At 33.1% G+C, this 23,710-nt stretch overlaps 1 protein-coding gene across 3 annotated transcripts in view; it reads right to left on the bottom strand.

Moving 5' to 3' along the window:
• The window catches only part of PCCA (propionyl-CoA carboxylase subunit alpha), a 423,045-nt gene that overhangs the window by 343,800 nt on the left and 55,535 nt on the right, over positions 1-23,710 (bottom strand). The window lies entirely within an intron of this gene.

Raw genomic sequence — 23,710 nt, 5'->3', positions numbered from 1 at the left:
AAGTATCTGACAGGCACACAATCCTAATCATGAAAGTTTGTCAATAAAAAATATTTTATGGAATTAACACTTCATCTATTTGGTCTTTTCCCAACATATGTATTCAACTGTATAACAAAATACAATACAACATATAAGCTAAAAATTTAAAACTTATTAAAAACTTTAGAATATAGTAATTTGAATACAACTAAGACTTTTAAACCACATACTGTAATAATAGCTAACATCTATGCAGCATTTTTAAGATTTACAAAGAGATTTATATATGTTATCTTGACAACAATCTTTAAAACACATGGGTGTGTTTTAAATCAATCAATCACATTTTATAGATAAGGAAAAAAGTCAGAGTAACAGATAATGAGTGTCAGAAGAAAGACCTGAAGTCAGGTCTTTATGACTATTAAGTCCAACTGTCTATTAACTTTTTCACTTATTTTAAACAAAAGTAATGTATTTATATTGCAGTAAGACTTGTTTCCTAACAATTCCAAAAGTCGAACTGTTCAAATTTATTCTGATTTCAAAACTGTTTGGACATTCTATCACCCTTCCCCTTAAATCACTGTCTGTCATATACACTTAGATGAATATCCTTCTTCCTTTCTAATTCAAAATCAACTTCACTTCCAAATTTCAAGTTTCTTTATGTGTGCTCCCTACATAGAACAGAGCATACAACTATTTGCCCCAGTTTAGTATATCATTCAGTTTCAGTCAATATCACTCAATTTGAAAGTCCATATAATTCAATGTGAAGCTTAATTAATTTTTAAAAAATATTTTAAATTAAGTATTACAAATGGAAAAGGTAGAATGTGACTGTTCCTTAGAAGTGCAACCTAGAAAAGAAAGAATAAATGGCAAAAACATATTAAGGACATATTGCAAACACTTCTATGTAAAGTTCTGGAATTATACAAACATTATAACTGAGAAAATTGTAAATAAAAGGAAAGGTGGATGAAGATCTGAAAGAAAATTGGAATTCTTCAGTTTTAGTTCACACAAAATGAGTTGTTAATCACTAGAAAGTTCTGATTTAAGGTTATAGAAGAAATAGGAGGCCAGAAAAGGTATATTAGAAGCCAGAGGTATTTTGGAGGCAAACTATTAAAAAAAAAAAAAAAAAAAAAAAGCATGCAGAAAAACCTAGGAGAATAAGCCAAATACAAAAGGTGCCAACTGGCAAAATTTCTTCAAATAAGAAATATGAGATACGTGTCTCTCTGTTCCTTTTAAGAGACAGAAGGTGATTAAGTATGGAACCCTTAAAATATTTTCTAATATTTTTAATGTACGAATTATTTTTTTCTTGCTCCTATTTTTGATTTAAAACATTTTCAGCTCAGGTATCACTACACACTTCTCAGATTGGCTAAAATGACAAGAAAGCAAAGATAAATGTGGAAGGGATGTGGGAAAACTGGGACACTAATAATACATTATTGGTGGAGTTGTGAACTGATCCGACCATTCTGGAGAACAATTTGAAACTATACCCAAAGACTATCAAATTGTGCACACCCTTCGATCCAACAGTGTCTCTCCTGTACCTGTATCCCAAAGAAATCATATAAAAAAAGGAAAAGAATGCACATGTGCAAAAATGTTTGCAGCAGCAGCCCTTTTTATAGTGGCAATGAACTGGAAACTGAGTGGATGCTGATCAGTTGGGTGATGGTTGGATAAGTTGTGGTAAATAAGAATATAATGGAATGTTATTGTTCTAAAAGGAACAATCATCAGGATGATTTCTTAAAAGCCTGAAGAGACTTGAACTAATGCTAAGTGAAGTGAGTAGAACCAAAAAAACATTATACATAGCAACAAGATTATATGATGATCAACTGTGATGGACTAGGCTCTTTTCAACAATGAGGTGATTCAAGGCAATTTCAATAGACTTGTGATGGAAAGAGTCATCTGCATCCAGTAAGAGGACTTTGAGGACTGAATATGGATCACAATATAGTATTTCCACCTTTTTGTTGTTGTTGTTGTTTGCTTGCATTTTGTTTTCTTTATCTTTTTTTTCCTTTCTGATCTTACTTTTATTTTGCAGCATGACAAATGTGAAAATATTTAAAGGAATTATACGTGTTTAACCTATAATGGATTACTTGCTATTTAGGGGAGGGGAGTAAGGGAAGGAAGAAACACAAGGTTTTGCAAGATGCAAACTATCTTTGCATGTATTTTGAAAATAAAAAGCTATTATCAAAAAAACAAAATATTCTGTTTTAAAGAGTGGCTATCTGGGGCAACTAGGTGGCACAAACCTCATTATTACATCTTTTCATCTTAGAAAAGCTTTTGATTTTTCCAAATACAAAGTTTTCAAGATTCACATTTGCAAAATCTTGTGTTCCCAAGTTTTTCTTCCTCTCTCTCCCTTGCCTTAGATTGCAAACAATTCACTACATGTTAAACATGTACAATTCTTCTAAAAATATTTCTATATACATTATCCTGAGCAAGAAAAATCAGATCACAAAGGAAAAAAAAAAACCCAAGTAAACAAACACCACCACCAACAAAAAAAAGATGAAAATACTATGAGCTACATTTAGTTTCTTTACATCACAAATGATCATCACACAATCTTGTTGTTGCTGTATACAATATTCTCTTGGCTCCACTCACTTCACGCCTCATCAGTTCATATAAGTCTCTCTAGTATGCCAACTCATCTTGCCAAATTTTTGTTCTCTTAGGTCTGACTCTATAGAGAAGCGATCTGGCATATCTTCACATAAATATTTTAATACTTCAGCTCTCAAGATGCCCTGACATTACACTTTAACTACAGGTCCTATCCATTTTTCAATTCTGAGTATATATAGTTCTTAAATCAGCTTTTAAGCTATTTCTTAGGAAGACTTCATTGTTGTAATAAGCTGTAGTCTATTTACACAATTATCTGTTGCCCTTTGAGTCACACATTAAGTCTGACTTTTTTGGAAATGAAGATGGTATTCCATGATTCCTAAGTAGGAACAATATCTACTAAGATCCCTTTCACATAGTCTGGCTAGGCTTTTTGTAAGGCCATACAAAATTCAGGATAGGATAGTTTTAATTAAAAAGTACTGAAATTATCTTTGACCCTTGATAGGTGTAGGGTGCCTATGTCAGTAGCAACCACTGACCTAGATTCCAAGTGCAAACTCCAGTGTAGAAAGCTTATGGAGTTGCTATTATAATACCCACACACCCCATGACCAATGCAGATGCAGGGAAGTTTCACCCAACTGAATCAATGATGTATGCTTACTTAGTATTCTTTGAGTATTATAGCTAAAGAAGCTTCCTTTAGTAAATTATTAAATTATTAGCTAGTGTTCTGAATCTCTATCTTCCAAGCATGAATCTTAACACCCAGTCCAGAATAAGTTATGCACAGTTTACAATGCCATGAAAACACTGCAATTAGAAATGTCAAAAACTGGCCTGGAAACATTGAAGATACAATATTCATTCCCAAAGTCCCAAAGGGACACTAGTCACAAAAATTCTTCCTGTTCAATTCTAGGCCCAGTTTATTCTATCTCCAATGACTAGGAAATTTGCAGATACAAATGACCTAACTCAATGAACTACAAATCCCAGCTGAAGGTCTCTTTTGGAACAATATATAATCTTTACCTATTCTGCATTTTCTGTTTAGTTACATTCCATCATAAAAGTGTTCTCTTTCTGATGCTTAAACAAAGTCCTGAAGAATTCTGAGATTTCATACAATTAAACTCAATCTAAAAAACTGAGTAATTGAAAATCTCACCATTCATCTATGTTACTACAGAAAGCTTATTCTCAGAGAAAGCTAGATCATCCAAAGAACTAGATGCAAGTGGAAAGAAAAAAATATATATATAACCTTTTTCATTGGTTTCATAGCCTATTCACCATGAATGGTGAATATTTGTCAAATATTGTATTTATATATACATGTATAACATACTTTCCTGAAGAATACTTTCAGCTATGTTTCCCCCCTACCCCCGAGGCTGGGGTTAAGTGACTTGCCCAGGGTCACACAGCTAGGAAGTGTTAAGTGTCTGAGACCAGATTTGAACTCGGGTCCTCCTGAATTCAAGGCTGGTGCTCTATCCACTGCACTACCTAGCTGCCCCCAGCTATGTTCTTCACTACCAAATTAAAAATATTTTTATTATCAAATCGACACACAGCACATCTTTTGTTTTCTAAAACTTTCAGTTTCAATTTTCCTTAGTGATATTCTAGAAACATGTGAACACCATGCTCAAGATTACTAAAGATGAGTAAATAGTTGTTGCAAAAGTTGCTGTATCCTACTTCCTTATTTTAAGTAAAGAATGTCATTTGTGATTTTTCCTTATTTATTTAGTCAAAATCCTGAAGATAATTTGAAGTCAGTCCCTTAAAGCTTTCAGACCTGTTTCACCTTTAGTGTACTTTTTTTTAGCTATGCATAAGGAATCTGGTCAAGCTACTCCCTCTATGAACTTCCTAAATTCAATTCCAGATAACAAATGCAATGACTTCACTAATACATAATGGTAATGAATTACTATCAAATGATGATATGTGAATATGTGAAAAATGGCAAATCATCACAGAAAACACAGACAAATCTATTTTCAATCATTTGCCCCCTACTTCCAGGCTCAGCAATAGATGTCCTTGGATTGACCAAACTGATGTTATACAGCTTCTATGGGAGATAGCAATAATTTTAAGGTTCTCTGACCTTAGGAGGCTTCTGTTCTAACAGTCTATCAATGATTCTAAATTTTCTGGCTTTGGAATCTGTGATGCTGAGGCCCTCTTATCTAAGAATGCTAATGTTCTGTCAATTATTATGTCTTCTGGCCTAGGAGTATAAGATTATTTCTTCCATTGGACTTTATTAGTGATCCTGAGATTATTGTCCTAACTATCTGTCTGTCAATGATTTCAAGTCTTCTGGCCTTAGAATAGTTCCACAATTATGAAAATGTCTGTTGGTCAGTGATAAACAAATTCTTGAGACCATTCCTTGGGTCTACCACTCAGCTATAAAATTACCATATCATTGAAACGAAGAACTATTAAGGTGTCTTGCTAATAAAATCTGTGGAATTTTAGCCAGTTTTAATTGGCCTTAAAATTACAATAAATTTTGCCACTAGACTTGGATATGGGTTCAAACCTGCAAATTCTTTTGAGACACCTCACAACACTGATCTGTGACCCCAAATATTTAGGGTCCTTTCCCAACCTCAACAAAACTACATAAAAATAAAATTAAGTTTTCTGTAGCATCATTTTATATAACACTACTCTTCTCTGTTTATCTCATTCACAGATATTATAGTCTAATCTACTACCTGTTCTCAAAATTATTGAATTTTAACAAAATTCACCTGGAATGTTGGAGGGGATGTGGGAAAACTGGGACACTGATACTGGTAGAATTGTGAACAGATACCTACCATTCTGGAGAAGAATTTGGAACTATGCTCAAAAAGTGTGCAAAATGTAAGCTCTTTGAAAGCAGGAAATGATTTGGTTTTGATTTTCAATCAATAAACAAGCATTTATAAAGTATTTATGAAATGTCAGACATGGTTTGGAAAATAAGCCATTAGGATACATGGAAAGGCAAAAATAGCCCAAGGCACAAAACACTTGACAGTGTTAAAAAAGAAGGCTGACTGAATTATTCCTCAAGTTATTTTATATATGTTTATGTTCATATTTTGTATTTCCTCCACAAACACTCAAGTAGAAAAGCAGCTTCTTGACCTTAGAGGATGCTTTTCATCTCTTATCTGTATCCTCAACTATTAAAAATGTGCCTATGAATAATAGGTACTTAATAAATATTTGTTGGATTGGATTGGATTAGGAAACAGTTTAATTTTTCCTGATGCTTCATAACTACATCAGGAACCAAAACATTATAAAGCCTAATGATATTCAATCAGTTCAGTCTAAAGAACTAAGATGGCAGTGTAGCAAGTAGAAATATAGGAAGTTTCCCAGCATAACTACTCTAAAACAAGGAAATGTACTCATCCAAATCCTGATGGAGAAATTCAAGAAAATAAATTTACAGTAATTCATTTTTCTAAGATAGGCCTGCCCACAAAGAAATCTGTGGACACAGGGATCTAAACAGGACCATTAACATGGAAGAGCATACCAACAGGAAGAAGCTGTGCACCTGAACAAGATTAATACCAAGGCACCTCAATCTCATGCAAACGTGGGAACAGGTGCCAACTAGCTTACCACCCCTTCCAAGTCTCAAAGCCAGAAAGAATGGAAGGGGAATACTGTACCCAAGGATGACATATTATAATTATGAGGAATGGTAGAGACTGCGGTCTCTAGCTTTTGAGAAGAAAATTCTCAAAGAAAATTCAAAGGTAAGTAGCAATGTGGCTCTAACATCAGGAATACAATGATCTCAATTTTAATTTCTTGCCTAATCAGAATACTCTATAATAATCAGGGCTTCAAGAGTAGTTTTTCATTTTGTCATTCTGAACCACACAGCTCAGCTTTCCAATGGGCAGAAAATAGCAGAGTCTAGCAGCATTCTACTTTTGCATATAACCAAACCCAAGTAAGAAATCTGCAAAGTTCAAATGGAATGGGTACTGATGAAACCTTGACCTCAATCAGACCACTTTGGTAGTTTACACGTCACCTGAGTCTTGAGCTTTCCTTGAAAACTTGGAATAAACAAGATTCAACACCCCCAGAAAATAATATAGGACCAAACTAGAACTTTCCCTCTAGAAGTATAGGGAGTCTAGCCCTACCTCAAATTTGAAGTTAAGTAATCTGTAAGAATGAGCCAATAAAAAGAAAAGATCTCAGAATAAAATAATTATTAAGAGATCCAAGACAGAAATACAGAAAGAATTTCATTCTTAGTCCAGATTTGAACTCAGCCTGACTTTAGGGCTGGTGTTCTATCCACTGCACCACCTAGCTAAACCATAAACTATTTTTATGAAAAAGGTAATTAGTCAAAATTATCTGGTGCTGGTTATGAAATAAAAAAGATAATCAATGGAATAGAATAAACATAATTCACAGCAGCAAATAAACAAAATAACCTTATAATTTGACAAATCTAAAGGCTTAAGATTTGGAAATAAGAATTCATCATTTAATAAATACTCTTAAGAAAAAAGAAAAGCAGTAAGGCAGAACCTGGGCAAAGACCAATATCTTATACTATTTGTAAATATATAATTATATGACCCAGATGTTAAAAGGATAATTTTGATTAATATTAAAATTTTGCACAAATAAAACAAATATAACTGAAAGCAGAAGGAAAGAAAAAATTGGAGAAAAAAATTTATAAGCAGTTTTATCAGATAAATGTCTCATGTCTAAAAATATTAAAAATAAACTTTAATATATAAACAGGCAGTTTTCTGATGAAGTAGTCAAAACAATTTATAATCATATGAAAAACGTTCTAAATCATTACTAATTAGAGAAATGCAAATTAAAACAACTTTGATATCTCATTTAACACCTACCAGATTAGCTAGAAGATAGAAGGGAAAATGACAAAAGTTGGATAAGATGTGGAAAAATTTATAGTTGGTGAAATTGTGAATTGATCCAATCATTTTAGAAAGCAATCTAATCTAGAATTAAGCCCAAAGAGTTATTAAATCAACTATACCCTTTGACCCAGCAATACCACTACATGGTCTATTTCCAAAGACAATTCGGGGAAAACGAAAAGAACCTATATGTTCTAAAATGTTTATAGCTGCTCTATTTGTGATAGCAAAGAAGTAGAAATTGAGAGGATGCTCATCAACTAGGAAATGGCTGAACAAATTGTAGCATATAAATGTAATCAATACTTTCTTTTAGTGGAGGAGGAGGAGAAATGAGTGACTTACCTAAAGTCACAAAGATATTTTGTCTAACTAAGGCTGAATTTGAACTCTTCTGACTCCAGGGTCAGTGCTCCATCCACTGCAGCACCTAGCTACATGAAAATACCTTCTAGGCATCATATACTGCAAGATTATTAACTGAAAGTTTCTATAAATACCTATAAAAATGAGAGAAATTAGGTTTTTTTAAACATTCTGAAGCATATTATTTGTAAAACTAAAGGCAATGCTTTTTAAAGGTCCATGACAGTGAAAATTCTATTAAAGACAAAGTCTTTCTGTGTTGCATACACAGGACATGAAAGATATATACTTTTGTTAATCTCAGCAGACTTCTATTCTATGATACTTTTAATAGAATAATATTTTTGTATTTTGCAAATCAAAGAAAATAGAAGGGGAAAAGAGGAATTTTCGGTCTCTAAGCTCAAATTGTACAAAATCAGTCAAAAGTCCAAAAAAACTTATTAAGTAATACACTCATAGATTTAGCCACAAAATTGGAAAGGAGTCTAGTTATCATCTAAATGAGAACTTCTCTCGTTTATATTTATACAATCTGAGATTTCGTAGTTAGGGATAATATATATATTTATGAAAAGATAAAAACAGAAAACAAGAATGCAATCTAATAATTTACTGAGCACATTTATTTGCAAAGCACTGAGTGGACACTGCAAGTGAAAAGACAAAACAAAAGGCAGTTCTTGAATGTGAAAATCTATTTGGGGAATAAAACATACCAATTGTTAGGTGACTACTTGAGAAGAGGAGCTAAAAAGTGAGAGGATCAGGAAAGGCTTTTCAGGTAGCCTATACATGGAAACTTTAAGGAAATTTGAGCACAGAAGTAAATAGGCACAGAAACAGAAGTTCAAATGCTGATTCTGGAAAACAAAAGGCATGCCACTCTCCCTAGAACATAATGTGTTTAAATAGTAGTAATGAGAACCAGAATGCTAAAGCTTTTAAACTATAACTTTATATATTAGATTATATAGATACTAAAGTTTTTTAATAATGGAGTTTCTAGAATAGAAGAGGGGCAGAGTGGCAGCTGTGTAGAAGATATATTACGGAGAGTAGATAGAAAGCCAAGTGTTCAAGGGAGGCTGGTTCAATAGTAACAGTGAGAAGATGATGTTATGCTTTGAATAAAGAAATTGTGGACACACACCTCCTCGTTTCTTGCCATTATGACTGGGAGAATTAAGTCAGGAAAAACTTTGGAGCTCCAATCACCTTTGTGTCATAAACTCCAGGTGCATCATCTTGATCCTTGCTAGGATAATTTTACTGTTGCTGAAATGTTTTCAGTATTGCCCTTCACCTCGCTGTCTCCTGCCTTAGACCTTCTTTTATTGACCCTTATCCTGTCAGGATTAAGTTATGCTCCTTTCCTAGGATTATGGCAATTTTTAGATGATGAAATTAAAACTATTTCCACTCATATGAAAGAGTGTTCCAAATCACTACTGATCAGAGAAATGCAAATTAAGACAACTCTGAGATATCATTACATACCTGTCAGATTGGCTAAGATGACAGGAAAAGATAGTGAGGAATGTGGGAGAGGATGTGAGAAAAATGTGACACTGATGCATTGTTGGTGGACTTGTGAACATTCTGGAGACCAATTTGGAACTATGGTCAAAAAGTTATCAAACTGTGAATACCCTTTGATCCAGTAGTATCACTAGTGGGTTTATATCCCAAAGATGATATTAAAGAAGGGAAAGGAACCTGTGCAAAAATGTTTGTGGCAGCCCTTTTCATAGAGGCTAGAAACTGGAAAATGAATGGATGCCCATCAATTGGAGAATGGTTGGGCAAATTATGGTATCAATGTTATAAAATATTATTGTTCTGTAAGAAATGACCAACAGGAGGAATACAGAGAGGCTTGGAGAGACTTACATCAACTGATGCTGAGTGAAATGAACAGAACCAGGAGATCATTATACACTTCAACAACAATACTGTATGAGGATCAATTCTGATGGAAGTGGATACCTTCAACAATGAGAAGAGCCAATTCAATTCCAATTGATCAATGATGGACAGAATCAGCTACACCCAGAGAAGGAATACTGGGAAATGAATGTGGACTACTTGCATTTTTGTCTTTCTTCCCAGGTTATTTTTACCTTCTGAATCCAATTTTTCTTGTGCAACAAGAGAATTATACGGATCTGTACACATATATTGTATTTAAGATATACTTTAACATGTTTAACATGTATAAGACTGCCTGCCATCTAAGGGAAGGAAAAGTTGGAATAGAAGTGACTACAAGGGAAAATGTTGAAAAATTACCCATGCATATGTTATGTCAATAAAAAGCTATAATAATAAAAAAAAGAAAGAAAGAAATGATAGGTATGATGTTTCCAGAAAAACCTAGAAAGATTTACATGAACTGATGCAAAATGAAGTCAGGAGACGCAGAAGAATACTGCATATATTAATATTACTATTGTGAATGAGTTAGCCATTCTCAGCAATTCAATGATCCAAGACAATTCCAAAGATTTCATGATGAAAAATGCTGCCCATTTCCAGAGAAAGAATTGATGAAGTCTGAATACATATTGAAGCATATAAATAAAAATTTTTTTAAAAAAAATTAAAAAAAGAGAAAGAGAACAAAAAATAATCAGGTAGAGAAACAGAATAACAATATGCTTCCAAGAAAAAGAAGGGCTAAGAACAGGTCACTGGATTTCCCTATCAAAAGAACACTGAAAACCTCAGAGAAGTAATTTCAGCTTAGCACAAGTTAACTTCAAATAGTTAACATTACAGCAAAGAAATTGTAGGCAATGCCCAAAGTTCCTCTAAGAGAAGGAGAGGAAATGTTAGTTTAACTAAGGACAACCGTAAAAAAATATATATCAAGGATAGATATAAGACACTAAAAAGAAAGATTGGTCTTTGGCAACTGATTAAATGTGAAAGGAAATGAGAAGTCAATTTGAAATTAGATAATTTGGAGCCAGTTCTAAGTATGTTCCTCACCTCTTCAAAATTCAACTGAAGCCTCTCAGCCTTCAGATAAGTTTTCCTAAGAACAAGGTTCTAGCTTCTCAAAAGTATTGTAGTAAATCCTTCTTTCAGGATATTTGCATATACTTTGAACCCGAAGAAAGATAAAGTATCTTAAATGCCTAACTGATACTTAATAATTATTTTCCAAGTAAATGCTGAATAGAGCTACTAGTGTGTAAGGTGAATTGATAAATTCACTTTATATCAACATCAACAATGAAAGCATACTCAGCTTAAATTCCTCCTTTAAAGTAGCCCAGATCAGAGGGCAGCTAGGTGGCGCAGTGAATAGAGCACCAGCCCTGAATTCAGGAGGACCCGAGTTCAAATCTGAAATAAAAATAAAAAAATAAAGTAGCCGAGATCCACCAGTTTAAAAAAAAAAATTTTTCATTAGAGGATTTATTTGTACCTCTTTTAATGTACTTATATACTCTTTTATTTTTTAAATAACATAATAATATTTTTAAATAATCAGACAAAATTAACAAAACTATAACCTACAAATTTTTTACATTTTACATTAATAAAATAGAATCTTATTATCAATGTCCCTTTCCAACTTCCATTTTGTGAGGATACTTTAAATCTTATTTTTAAAATGTAGTATTGCTCTAGTTTCTTCCAATTCTATACATCATCTACCTTGCTCATGTCATTTAACACAAAAATTTAGTACTTTACATTGGTAAATCACATTAACTATTCCGCAAATAATGAACATACAATGTTTGTTGCTAACTTTGCATTATTGGGAATATATGTGTGTGTGTATGTATATATATGTATATATATACATACACACACTCACACATATACATACTTGTCATCCCCCATTTTAGTAACATTCTTAAGATATGTTCTTAATAACAAACATATCTGCTATTTTCAGAATATTCCATCTCTTATATGCTCATATAAATTGAAATGTTCTATCTTCTTTATTTTATAAGATTACCTAGACAATTTGAAGGAACAGTTCAGTACCACTCCCACAGAAGACCTTTCCTGATTTCCCCAAATGTAAGAGGTCCCAAGTCCAGAAAAAGTTACAATTCATTCTGTACATATTTTGAATACATGCTTCTTGCTCCTCCTTCCTCAATTACAATTTAATCTCCTTGAATAGAGATATTTTGGAAAGTTTTCTTCTTAATATCCTTAACACTTAGTATATTGCCTAGTACAGAGAAGACACAAATTAAAATGTGCTGGAAAATATGATCTTTCAATACTTAAGAATATTTAAGTTTATATATTTATAATACTACACATTTCTATGGAAAGACATTTTCCCAGTTTTCTTTTATTATGTTAAATTTGAACTTAATCTAGTTTTCTTGCTTCTTATTCAACTGGAGTATATAATACAGGATGTGGAATTAAATCATCTCCTGACCCACTAACAATCATTGTTACTATCTGATTTGTTAAATAATGAATTTTTTTTCTATAACTTCTATTTTACATAGATTTCTTAAATACTCCTCATCTTGTTTGCTTCAGTTATTTACAAAATGAATTAAATAAGAAACTGGCAGACCATTTTAGTTAGTATATTTGTCTAGGAAACTCTAAATATGGGGTCATGAAGATCAGGATAACTGAAAAATGTTTCAGTAATAAAGTACAAGCACTTTCTTTTGTGTGTGTAACCCAGATAGTGAGATGCTTTTTGTTTTACAAATTGAAGGTTTGTGGTAACTCTATGCTGAGCTAGTCTATTGATACCATATCTCTGTCACATTTTAGTAATTCTTCCAATATATCAATTTTCAACATTATTAAAACATTTATGGTGATCTGTGATCATTAATCTTTGATATTACTATTGTAATTATTTGGGGGCACCAAAAACCACATCCATATAAGAGCCTGAACTTACATTTCCTCTCCCCCCCACCGCCTTCCTATTCCCTGAGACACAACACTGTGTGTGTGTGTGTGTGTGTGTGTGTGTGTACACAAGCATGCAAGCTCATGCACATATGTATGTGTTATGTGTATGTGTGTAGAAACAAATATAATTAGTATGTGTTTATATGTAACTACACACATATATGTGTGTGTATGTGTGTGTGTGTTTTCAACATATGATATATGGGGGAGATATATATGATTATATTTCCCTTAAAAAAACTGCTAACAAAAGCTGTGTTTTCTTTTTTTTTCCCTTTGTTTTTAATATACATTGCTTTATGAATTCATTTTAGAAGAGAAAAATCAAAGCAAAAAGGATAATCATGGGAGAGAAAAAAATACAAAAAAGAAGTGAACATAGCATGTGTTGATTTATACTCACTCTCCATATTTCTTTTTCTGGATGTGGATGGCATTTTCTTTCCAAAGTCTTATAGGACTGCTAGGGTTACTGAAACATTGAGAAGAACCAAGCATTTCATAGCTTATCATCACACATTCTTGCTACTACTGTGTACAATATATTCCTGGCTTTGCTTGTTTCGCTCAGCATCAGTTTGTGTAAGTTTTTCCAGGCCTTTCTAAAATCAGCTTGTTCATCATTTTTTATAGAACACTAATATTCCGTGACTTCATATACCACAGCTGGTTCAGCTATTCCCCAATTGATGGGCATCTATTCATTTTCCAATTCTTTGGTAGCATAAAAAATGCCATTACAAACATTTTTGCCCATGTGGGTCCTTTTCCCTCATGTAATCATTTCCTTGGGATACAGTACCACTTCTGGGTCAAAAGGTATGTATGCATAGTTTCATAGCTCTTTGGACATACCTCTACATCACTCACCAGAATGGTTGGATCATTTTATAACTTCGCCAACAATGTATTAGTATCCAAATTTTCCAACATCCCCTCCAACATTTATTATTATCTTTTCCTGTCACTTTAGCCAGTCTACTAAGAGGTGTGGATGATTATATATAGTTATATTTCCTCAAAAAAAAAAATTACTCATACAAAACAAACGCACAGAAGCTATCCATATTCTTAATTTACTAAAAGAGTCATATAAAACACAATGAAAGAGAAACCTCTTTTTCAATAATATAAGCTATTATACCTTGGTTTTACCTCTTTAGGTAAGCATACTTGTGTGAAATAAGGGCAGCTCTAATGACTTTAATGAATAACAGCCCCAATGATTGAAGGATTTAGTATCATTGGAGGGTTGGAGAATGTAGTAAGCATATTGGTAAACTGCAACAATAAAAAAGTTTTATATTGGTAAAATGTAAACTACACACACACACTCTCTCTCTCTCTCTCTCTCTCTCTCTCTCTCTCTCTCTCTCTCTCTCTCTCTCTCTCTCTTCTCTTCTCTCTCACAGGTATCTTTTTGCCAAGAAAACCACATGAAGAGTACTGGCATGCTATGGTCCACAGGATCACAAAGAGTTGCACACAACTGATTGACTGAACAACAAGATTTACAAAGCACTTTACATATATAATTTGATCTTTACAACAACCCACAGAAAAAGGTGTGTGATTATTAACCCCACTTCGCAAATGAAGGAATTATGGCTAAATGATGTTAAATAAACTGAAATAATGATTTCTTGGCCCAAGTCCAAGGCTCTATCCACTGCACTGCTGACTTATGAATATTTCCCCACATTCATTACAGTAATTAGGCTACAATTTTCTTTCTTTTTTTTTTTTTTAGTACTATCTTTACTTGAACTCAAAATAAGCAACATACTTGCATCATAAAAAGTATAGCTTAATATTCCATTATTGTAAGGATAATCTATTCTTAGAAAGTTTCCAGGAATTTTATGATCCATCTACGCCAATTGTAAACTTATCTTTTATCTTCATTTTCAATATATCCATTAAAATTAAGGATTTCCTGTGGTATCATTTTGACCAGTTTACATATTTATAGATAATCATTTATTTCATTTAAATTCACAACTGTTTAGAGTGTTAAGTATGCAAGGTAATTATAACATTCATTTCTATTTGTTAAAATATCTTTTTCATTTATAATGGTTCCCCCCCCCCCCAAGGCTGGGGTTTAGTAACTTGCCCAGGGTCACACAGCTAGGAAGTGCTAAGTGTCTGAGATCACATTTGAACTCGGGATCAAATTTGAACTCAGGTCCTCCTGAATTTAGGGCTGGTGCTCTATCTACTGCGCCACCTTGCTGCCCCCATCATTTATAATGTTGATGATTTGTAGGAACTCTTTTGTATTTGCCCTTACACTATTTTTACAATTGTTTTTGCATATGCCTAGATAACATAATTCTCCAATATGTAAGAGGTCACATTATTGTAAAAGGGTTTGCTTGATACCCAATATAGTGCTTGGGCCATCTATGTACTTAATAAAAGCTTACTGAATAATTGACTTGTTTGCTAATAGTTTTTTTTTTTTTTCTAACCTTTTTTAATAAAAGTTTCCATTGATCAATTTCTGTTGTTCTATCAACTTTAATAACAAGATGCCATATGGTTTCATCTCAAAACACAGCAAAGACCCACATCACTGATTTATAATCTAATACTCAATGTCTCATTTCTAGATCCTGAAAAGTTACTATCTCTAGTCACATGGGTACAAATGAAATTAACAAGTAGTAACATGACAATCCATTTGTCAAGGGCTCCCAGTACTCTGAAACTAGAGACATAATTAGGAAAAATACAATGCACATAAACAATTAGGTAGCAAAGGGATTTTATTACTTTAACATGTCCAAGGTTAAGATCAGGATCATTTAAATAAATTTATCTGCATTGCTCCTTTAATAAAGAAAAACACATAAAGAAAAGAAATGCATTCAAGCTCATCAGTGCCGAAATTCCAACAGTGCTATACTCCAAGATTTGGCAAAGAGGTTCAATGCATGTCACACAAAGGAACATATGACTTTTTTTTTTTTTTTGGATGAGGAAATTAGGGTTAAGTGACTTGCCCAAGGTCACACAGCTAGGCCACATTTGAATTCAGGTCTTTGTTATTTCAGGGCTGATGCTCTATCCACTTCACCACCTAGCTGTATGACTTTTCAAACTCTACCCATACCTATCCTCCATTCACTTGCAAAAACAATTTTCTAAAACACTAGTCTTTTTGTAAAAAACCTCAGTGGCTCACTATCAACTCAAAAATCAAGTTTAAAATTCTCTGTTTTTATAAAAAATTTTCATAACCTGCTCCCCATTCTTTTTCTGCCCTCTTATACCCTGTATTTAATTGCAAACTCTGTAATTCAGTGACACTATGCTCCTTACTCTACCTTAAGACAAAACATTTCCCAATTCTGGGCATTTTCACTGGCTGTTTACCTTGAATAGAATGCTATCCACATTTAATCCCCAAGTCCTAGCTTTCTTTAGAAGTATCAGCTAAAATCCCACCTTCAATTTAAAACAAAAAACAAAAAAAAAAAAAAAAACCTTTCCTATCTCTCTAAATTTAATTATTTGTCTCTATTACTTCCTATTAACTATGTATATAGCTCATTTATAAATCATTCCTGATATTGTCTCCTTCATTAAATTATAAAATTCTAAATAAAATAAAAATATTCTTTTTTTTAACTAAAAAAAGAATAAGAAAAAGAAACAGAAAAAGAATACAAAACAAAGGAGAACATTGTCATGTGCCCAGTAGAACATAATTACTACCTCAAGAAAGTATATGTATGTGAAATTATATTCATGTGCTTCCTTCTTTTCTTTACTTCCTTGTAAATTGTTCTTTTTTTTCTCTGCTGAGTACCTTTTTCACTTTATTTTTTTCCCTTTTCATTTCCCCCATCAACCACAAGCAGGAAGAAAGGATATATTTACGTATACAAATGTAGATATATACATATGCATACATACACACATACCTTGTCCTCCACATACAACTTATTACTTTTCTATCACAGCTGATTCTTTGTTTTAATTTTGCTCTTTAACTTGCCTTGCTATTCTTAACCTCTCCCCATCCATAGATCTCCATCTACCTTGTTCTCCTTCTGCACACTTTGCCTTGCCCTCCACTAATCCTTCTCCGGCCTTATTTCTTTATGGATTTTTGGGGATGTTTTATGCTTTATGATACAGATGTAATATTGCCTATTTAACCCCTTTCCAATGTGAGTAGGTTTTCAGAACCCTCCTTCCTCTTCTAATGCCTCAGGGTCTATTTCTTCTGCATCTCATTTGTATAACAATTTCTATTTTTACCTTAACTCTGCCCCAATCTTTCTTTTGAACTACCACACTGATATCAATCTTGAACATATGATATATATTTCCCATGTTAAAAAAAACAATCGAGTCCCTTGAAATTGGTCGGATTTGGTTGATACAAAGTCCTGAAAATCTGCAAATCTGTTGAATGCCCTTTTTTTTTTCTCATTCAGTATTATAGATAATTTTTCTGGAAATTATATTTTTGGCCACAAGCCTTATTATTTTGCATGCCTGTAGATATGATTCCAAGACCTGTAATCTTTTATTGTAGCTTCTGATATCGTGGCCATACCATTCTAATTATAGTTCCAGTGTATTTGAACTGTTTGTTTCTTGCTTCTGTTTGATCTGGGGGTTTCAAAATTTGGCAATAATGTGTTTTCCACAAAGGATCTCATTGAGGTGCTGATCAGTGGATTTTTTCCTATTTCTATTTCCCCTCATGCTCTATCACTCCAGGACAATTTTCTTGAATTATTTCTTGCATTATTGTGTCAGTAATGCAAGTCACAACTTTTAGGCAGTCCAATTATTCTTATATTTTCTCTTCTTGTTCTATTCTCCAGATCATTTTTTATCATTTGTTTTGTAATTTCTTTGTCTCTTATACTTTCACTAGTTTCTGCTTCCCCAATTCTAATTTTTAGTTATTTTCATCTTTGAAACTGTATCTCCTTTTCTAGTTAGTTAGCTTTTTCTCATAATCTTCTTCGTTTTCTTGAATGTTTGTTTTATTTTGTTTTGTTTTGTTTTTCATTTTTCCCCATTGTCTCTCATTTGATTTTTAAATTCTTTTGAGTTCTTAAATAAATTCTCTCTGGGCAGAAAAAAAAAGGCCTCTGAAGGGAAGGACAATAACTGGCATATTGTAGTCACAAAATAATAATAGTAGGCTTACTTATAGTATTGCTATAATGGTTGGTTGATGTGGCAGCTTAGAGAGTTAAGATCTATTAACTTTAAGGAAATTCTATCTATCCATTTCACAAAGTAATTTTTTCAAAAGTTAAGTGAAAAAGCTGGATTAAGGAAAGGTATGCAATAGCATTTGTCAGAAATTATCCCATCAGATAATTTCTCAAAATAGGCACATAACCATGTCACAAATAAAAAGTAATTTTTCATGACTACACATCACAAATAAGTATTCACTGTCAGAGTTTTAGTCAAGAAGACTTATCATGAATTCAAATATAGCTTTAGACATTTAATAGCTGTGACTTTGGGCAAGTCACTTAACTGTTCGCCTCAGTTTCCTTATCTATATAATGAGTTGAGAGAAGAAAATGGTAAACAACTCCAGTATCTTTGCCAAGAAAACCCCAAATGGGGTCATGATGAATCAGATGCAAATGAAAAATGGATGAATGGGGTAGTTAGGTGGTGCAGTGGATAGAGCACTAATCCTGAAGTCTGGAGGACCTGAGTTCAAATGTGGTCTCAGACTTCCTGGCTGTGTGACCCTGGGCAAGTCACTTAAACCCAATTGCCTCAGCAAAAAAAAAAAAAAAGAAGAAAAATGGATGAACAAGAAGTTTGAAAGCATCCCTTTTTCATTTAAAAATATAAATATTCCTAGTAGAGTTTAAAAAAACTCAACAACAAAGGGTAGAAGAACCAAATTGTATCATAGGTGGTAATGGGTTCCCTAAAACGACAACTTAGAAAAAGAATAAAGCAAGCACACTCATTTCTAAGTAATGTTATTGAGAATAATTTCAATTACCAGGAAAAGCATTCACAATTAAACACTGTTCTTTGGTTCTACCAACTCAACTCACCCTTTCTTCTATATCCCAAGTCCTTAAAACCTAAACTATCTTGCCTTAATATTTCTTCCTACTTCCCCTCTAATACAAGTTAAGCTAAATCCCATTCTACCATAACTATTCATTCACTTTTTCAAAGGTCTACAATAAGTTTCTCATAAATAATTAATTACATTTAAGGTAAGAAATCTTTTAAAGTATAGATAGAAACCCATAGCTCCTTTTGGAACAATGCAAATTAATAAAATATTTTGAACACTGATGAATTTGAAATTTTTTTTTTTACAAAAATACTATAAAAAAGGAAAGTATGGGATTTTCTGAAGTATATATATGAAAATGATCTATTTTTTTTTAAAAGGCTACCTTTTCAACAATTTCATAAATTAGCTATGCAGAGTCTAAAAAATTATATTCCTATATTATCACATAGATGATTACAGTAGGGTTTCATACAGTAGCCTTGGGATGTATGCTAATTAGAGTGGCTCACTGGGGGAAAAGAAGCGTTTGGAGTATTTAATTATGAAGTTTCTTCTGCTGAAAGGTCTAATATACACTTTGGGAATGTAATATATAATTAGCTTAACCAGAAGATGTAGAATCTCTTATTTGAAGACCCCAATTTAAGAGCATGGGAAAGGCAACAATTTCTATATCTCACTTTAGAGTGCAAGTACCCTGGGATGTCTTCCTGTCCCAATCCTCCTGCTGTGGTGCAAAATCTAAACCTTCTTTCAGTACCGAAGTTCTAGACTGCTCCAAATTGGAAACCGATGTCCAGATTTTATCACTGGTGTCTGTGAGCCTCTGTGTCTGTCTCCCTATGCCACCCTGGGCTAGAAAAAAACTATTCATTTGAGGTTCTCCCCCCCTTAAATTTCCATCATCATTTAATTTGGTGCATTTCCTTAATTTCAATGAAGGAAATATTGTGGGAAAGCTGGGCTATATTTGTCCTGATAAATCATCTTATTTACATTTTAAATTATGCTACTTTGTTAAAATATATCATTTCAATTCATTTTAGATGAATCTTTGATGTTCTCTAAGTAATGGTAATATAATATGTAAAAAAAAAAAAAGCAATCACTGTTTTCTTTTTGATCATATTTTTTTATTTCAATTTCTTTTTCCTTTAGCTAACATTATATACTGAAAAGCCATCTAAAGGACTGCTTCAATGAAAATGTGTTCATTCTTTTCAGTAGTAACTTAACAAATACTTATTAATAAGTTCCTACTAAATGTCACTGTGCAGAGAATTGGGGGGGATTCTCCAGGAGTTCACATTTTAATGAGACAAGATACAAATAACTATGTACAAACAAGGTGTATATATGTATATATTTTCAATCAAGAAAATATCAAAATGAACAAACAGATATTTTCTACAATCTCAACATCCCCCCCAAAAAAAATTAACAAAGATAAAGGAATTTCTGAAGTCTCCATAGTCTAGAATATCCAGGATCTAATATGAAGTTTAAAAATGCATAAAAATCCAGGAACTGAGGCTTACTGCTTACTGACCCTGAGCTAATCCCACACCCTTACACCACTTTCCTCCTTAATAGCAGTAGAGATACACTAGGAAGCCCAAAATAAGAAACAAGCTTATAACAAAACCCATTCCCCTAGACTTCCTCCCTTTTCCCAGTGCCATGGAGACAGTGGTAGGTTGTCCCAACTTCAAAAGACTGTGGAGGCCACAGCCCTTCAGGAGTAAAAGCTGCCAGAACTACAACCTCAGAGCACCAGCACTGCTAAAGATCTGAAGAGCCAGGACAGATAACCCAATGGCACCAGTGAAGTAAAGCTCAAAACTGTTGGTGGCAAGTCAGAGAATAAAGAACAGAGGAAACAGGACAGAACACCAGGAAAGGTTACTTTGTGTAAAGGATAATGTATTAGATGTGAATCTAAAAGCACAGAAGTGAAAGAACATCTTGAAGAAGCAACAACAACAAAAGAAAATATGGAAAATAAAATTATAACAATGAAACATGTCAAAATTTTTGAGGTGTAATCAAAGCAGCCCTGAGGAGGAAAATTATACCTTTACAAACACACATGAACAAGACAGAAATAAAAAAAGAATTAATACGTACAATTCTTTTAAACATATTTCCATATTTGTCATGCTGTGCAAAAAAATCAGATCAAAAGGGGAAAACTATGAGAAAGAAAGAAACAACAACAACAACAACAACAAAGAAACAACAACAAAAAAAAGGTGAAAATACTACATTTTGATGCACATTCAGTCTCCATAGTTCTTTCTCTGGATGTGGACGGTACTGGGATGGCAACTAAAGACTTCTGGAATTGCCTTGAATCATCTCATTGTTGAGAGCCAAATCCATTACAAATTGATCATCACAAAATCTTTTTGTTAATGTGCACAATGTTCTCCTGGTTCTTCATCAGTTCATGAAGTTTCCAGGCCTTTTTGAGATCAGCTTGCTCATCATTTCTTATAGAACAATAATAATTTCTCAGGTTTCAATGGGAAAATAACATAGGCTGAAATCTCTAGTGTAAGTCACTCATGGGTTCTAGTGTTCTTCCCATTTGAACCAGTCAAGAGTCACCATCAGCTTTTAGGAAAGTGATTTGCTGTAAACTATAGCAAGAACATTTGGGCTACATCATTATCTGAAACCAGAGGGAAACTATATGCCTACACACACAAGGAAAATCCCTACAGAAGATGTATTCACACTTTGCCATTTTGTGAACTGAATAACAAGAAAGTGATACTGCTCTTTATTTTCCATTTAAGATTCTGAAAAATATCTTCATCCTGACAAACATGTCTATTGTTTTAGAAAGAGATTATAAGAATATTTGGGGAGTGTTTATAGCCCTAGCTGAGGTGATTTCTGCTCTTTCCTATTATTCTGATTAAGGCAATTGTTTTAAGTTGATGATAGTGTCAATGTCTTTTCTTTTTCTCCATTTCCAATTTTTCAGCAGTGACATCTTAAATAGATTTATCAGAATTGTTCTAATTACTATATATGTATGTATGTATGTAGGTGTACATATGTGTGTGTATTTCATTTTTATCTATTCTTTTAATTTGGTACTCTTTTTATCTTTTTTTAAAGAAACAACTTAACTGAGGTCTACTGGTGAAAATTCATTCAGCTGACCCTGCAGTGTTATCTGAACATCAATATTCCACATGCATGACACAAACTATAGACAAAGTATGAGTGCAGTGTATAAGATAACATAACATGTTGTTGAAGTCTCTAGAGGAAATAAGAAACTTTAGTTTAATAACAGTTTAAGAAAGGAAGATAAACTAGTGGATTCAAAGCTAACTATGTTGTTAGAAAGAAGGAGCCTAAAATCTAGGAATAACTGAAAAAATTAACTTAAGCTAAGAATATTCAAGCTAAAAGTAGCCAGAATCAAAAATATATCCACTTTCACAATGTTATATTAATAACATACTTTTTTTAGATTTTTTTATATTTGGTCTATTTTTAATTAGCAAAACTACACCTTCTGACTCCTAATCCTACTCTCCACAACAGGGAACAAACTCCTGATACAAAAACACAATAATCAAGCTAAACAAATTTTCACAATGGCTGTGTCCAAAGAGAAATTTGCCTCATTCTGCACTGAGTCCTTCACTTCTCTATAAGGAGGTAGAAAGCATGTTTCACATTAGCTATCTAGAATTATGTTCATACATTACATGAATCAATAGTTTCTAATTCAAAGATGTTCACCTTTACCTTGTTCTGGTTCTGCTCACATCACGCTCCATCATTTCATAAGTCTTCAAGGGTTTCTCTCCATCATTTTCTTACATCATAAATGTGTCTAATTTGTCTAGCAATATATAGGCAGCTCTCAGATTCTCATTATTTGCCAAATCAAAAAGAACTATATTTTAGTACAGTCTTAGACTTTGTTTTCATTAAGCTTTTCTCATCATCTAACTTTCCTCTAATTTTCCCCTTTACCCTTTCTCTCTCATTTTCCTGTCAAATAAAATGTATTTCTGCACCCAACTCTATGTATTCTATCCTCTTTAATCAGAGTAAGGGTGATGTTTCATCTACTTCCCCTATCCCCCTATCTCTTCCTTTGTACAAGGATGCCTAATTGTATACAACATTGATGACATAATTTTCTCTCCCATCCCTGCCCAACACCATGCATTTTTCTACCTTTGCTTTATTGTTTTAATATTATCAAGACTCAAAAGTCTTGTCTAGATTCCCCTCATGATCCATGATGATGATAGTGTTGAAGACACATATATATCTCTTTATGTTCTTAACAGTTTTTGATCTTCAAAGTTACTACACAGCTGTGATCTTTTTATTAAAAAATGCTTGGAAGTTTTCTATTCATAAAAAATCTATTTTTTCTTTTATAATATTATACTCAGTTTTGCTAGGCAAATTATTCTGATAAACCTATATCCTTTGCCTTCTGAAAAATTATATATTTAAATACTGGGTTTCCAGGGCTGCAGAAGATGTTGCTTCTCTAAAGATGGAGATGAAGGATTCAAGAACCTCCTTCCCAGAAAAACCTCGGGGAATTACAGGGTAGTATTGTTGGGAGGTGTGTGGCTTTCTAATGGAAGGTTACTATGCAATTATTTTAGGTGTGTATCCACCCAAAGAGATCCTTTAACTTATACAGTGGTATTATTTATCCACTGTGGAAGAAAGAATGCCTCTACAGAGGCATCTTAAAGGGAAAAGATGTTGTTATCATTCCCCTGGTGTAAGCCTCAAAGAAAGAAAGATTTTAACAGGTGGGTCACATGAA

Source organism: Sminthopsis crassicaudata, chromosome 3 (genome assembly GCF_048593235.1).
Source record: "Sminthopsis crassicaudata isolate SCR6 chromosome 3, ASM4859323v1, whole genome shotgun sequence".
NCBI classification, from domain to species: domain Eukaryota; kingdom Metazoa; phylum Chordata; class Mammalia; order Dasyuromorphia; family Dasyuridae; genus Sminthopsis; species Sminthopsis crassicaudata.
Note: the sequence above shows the minus strand (reverse complement) of the source record. Positions and strands in the feature narration are given on the sequence as shown.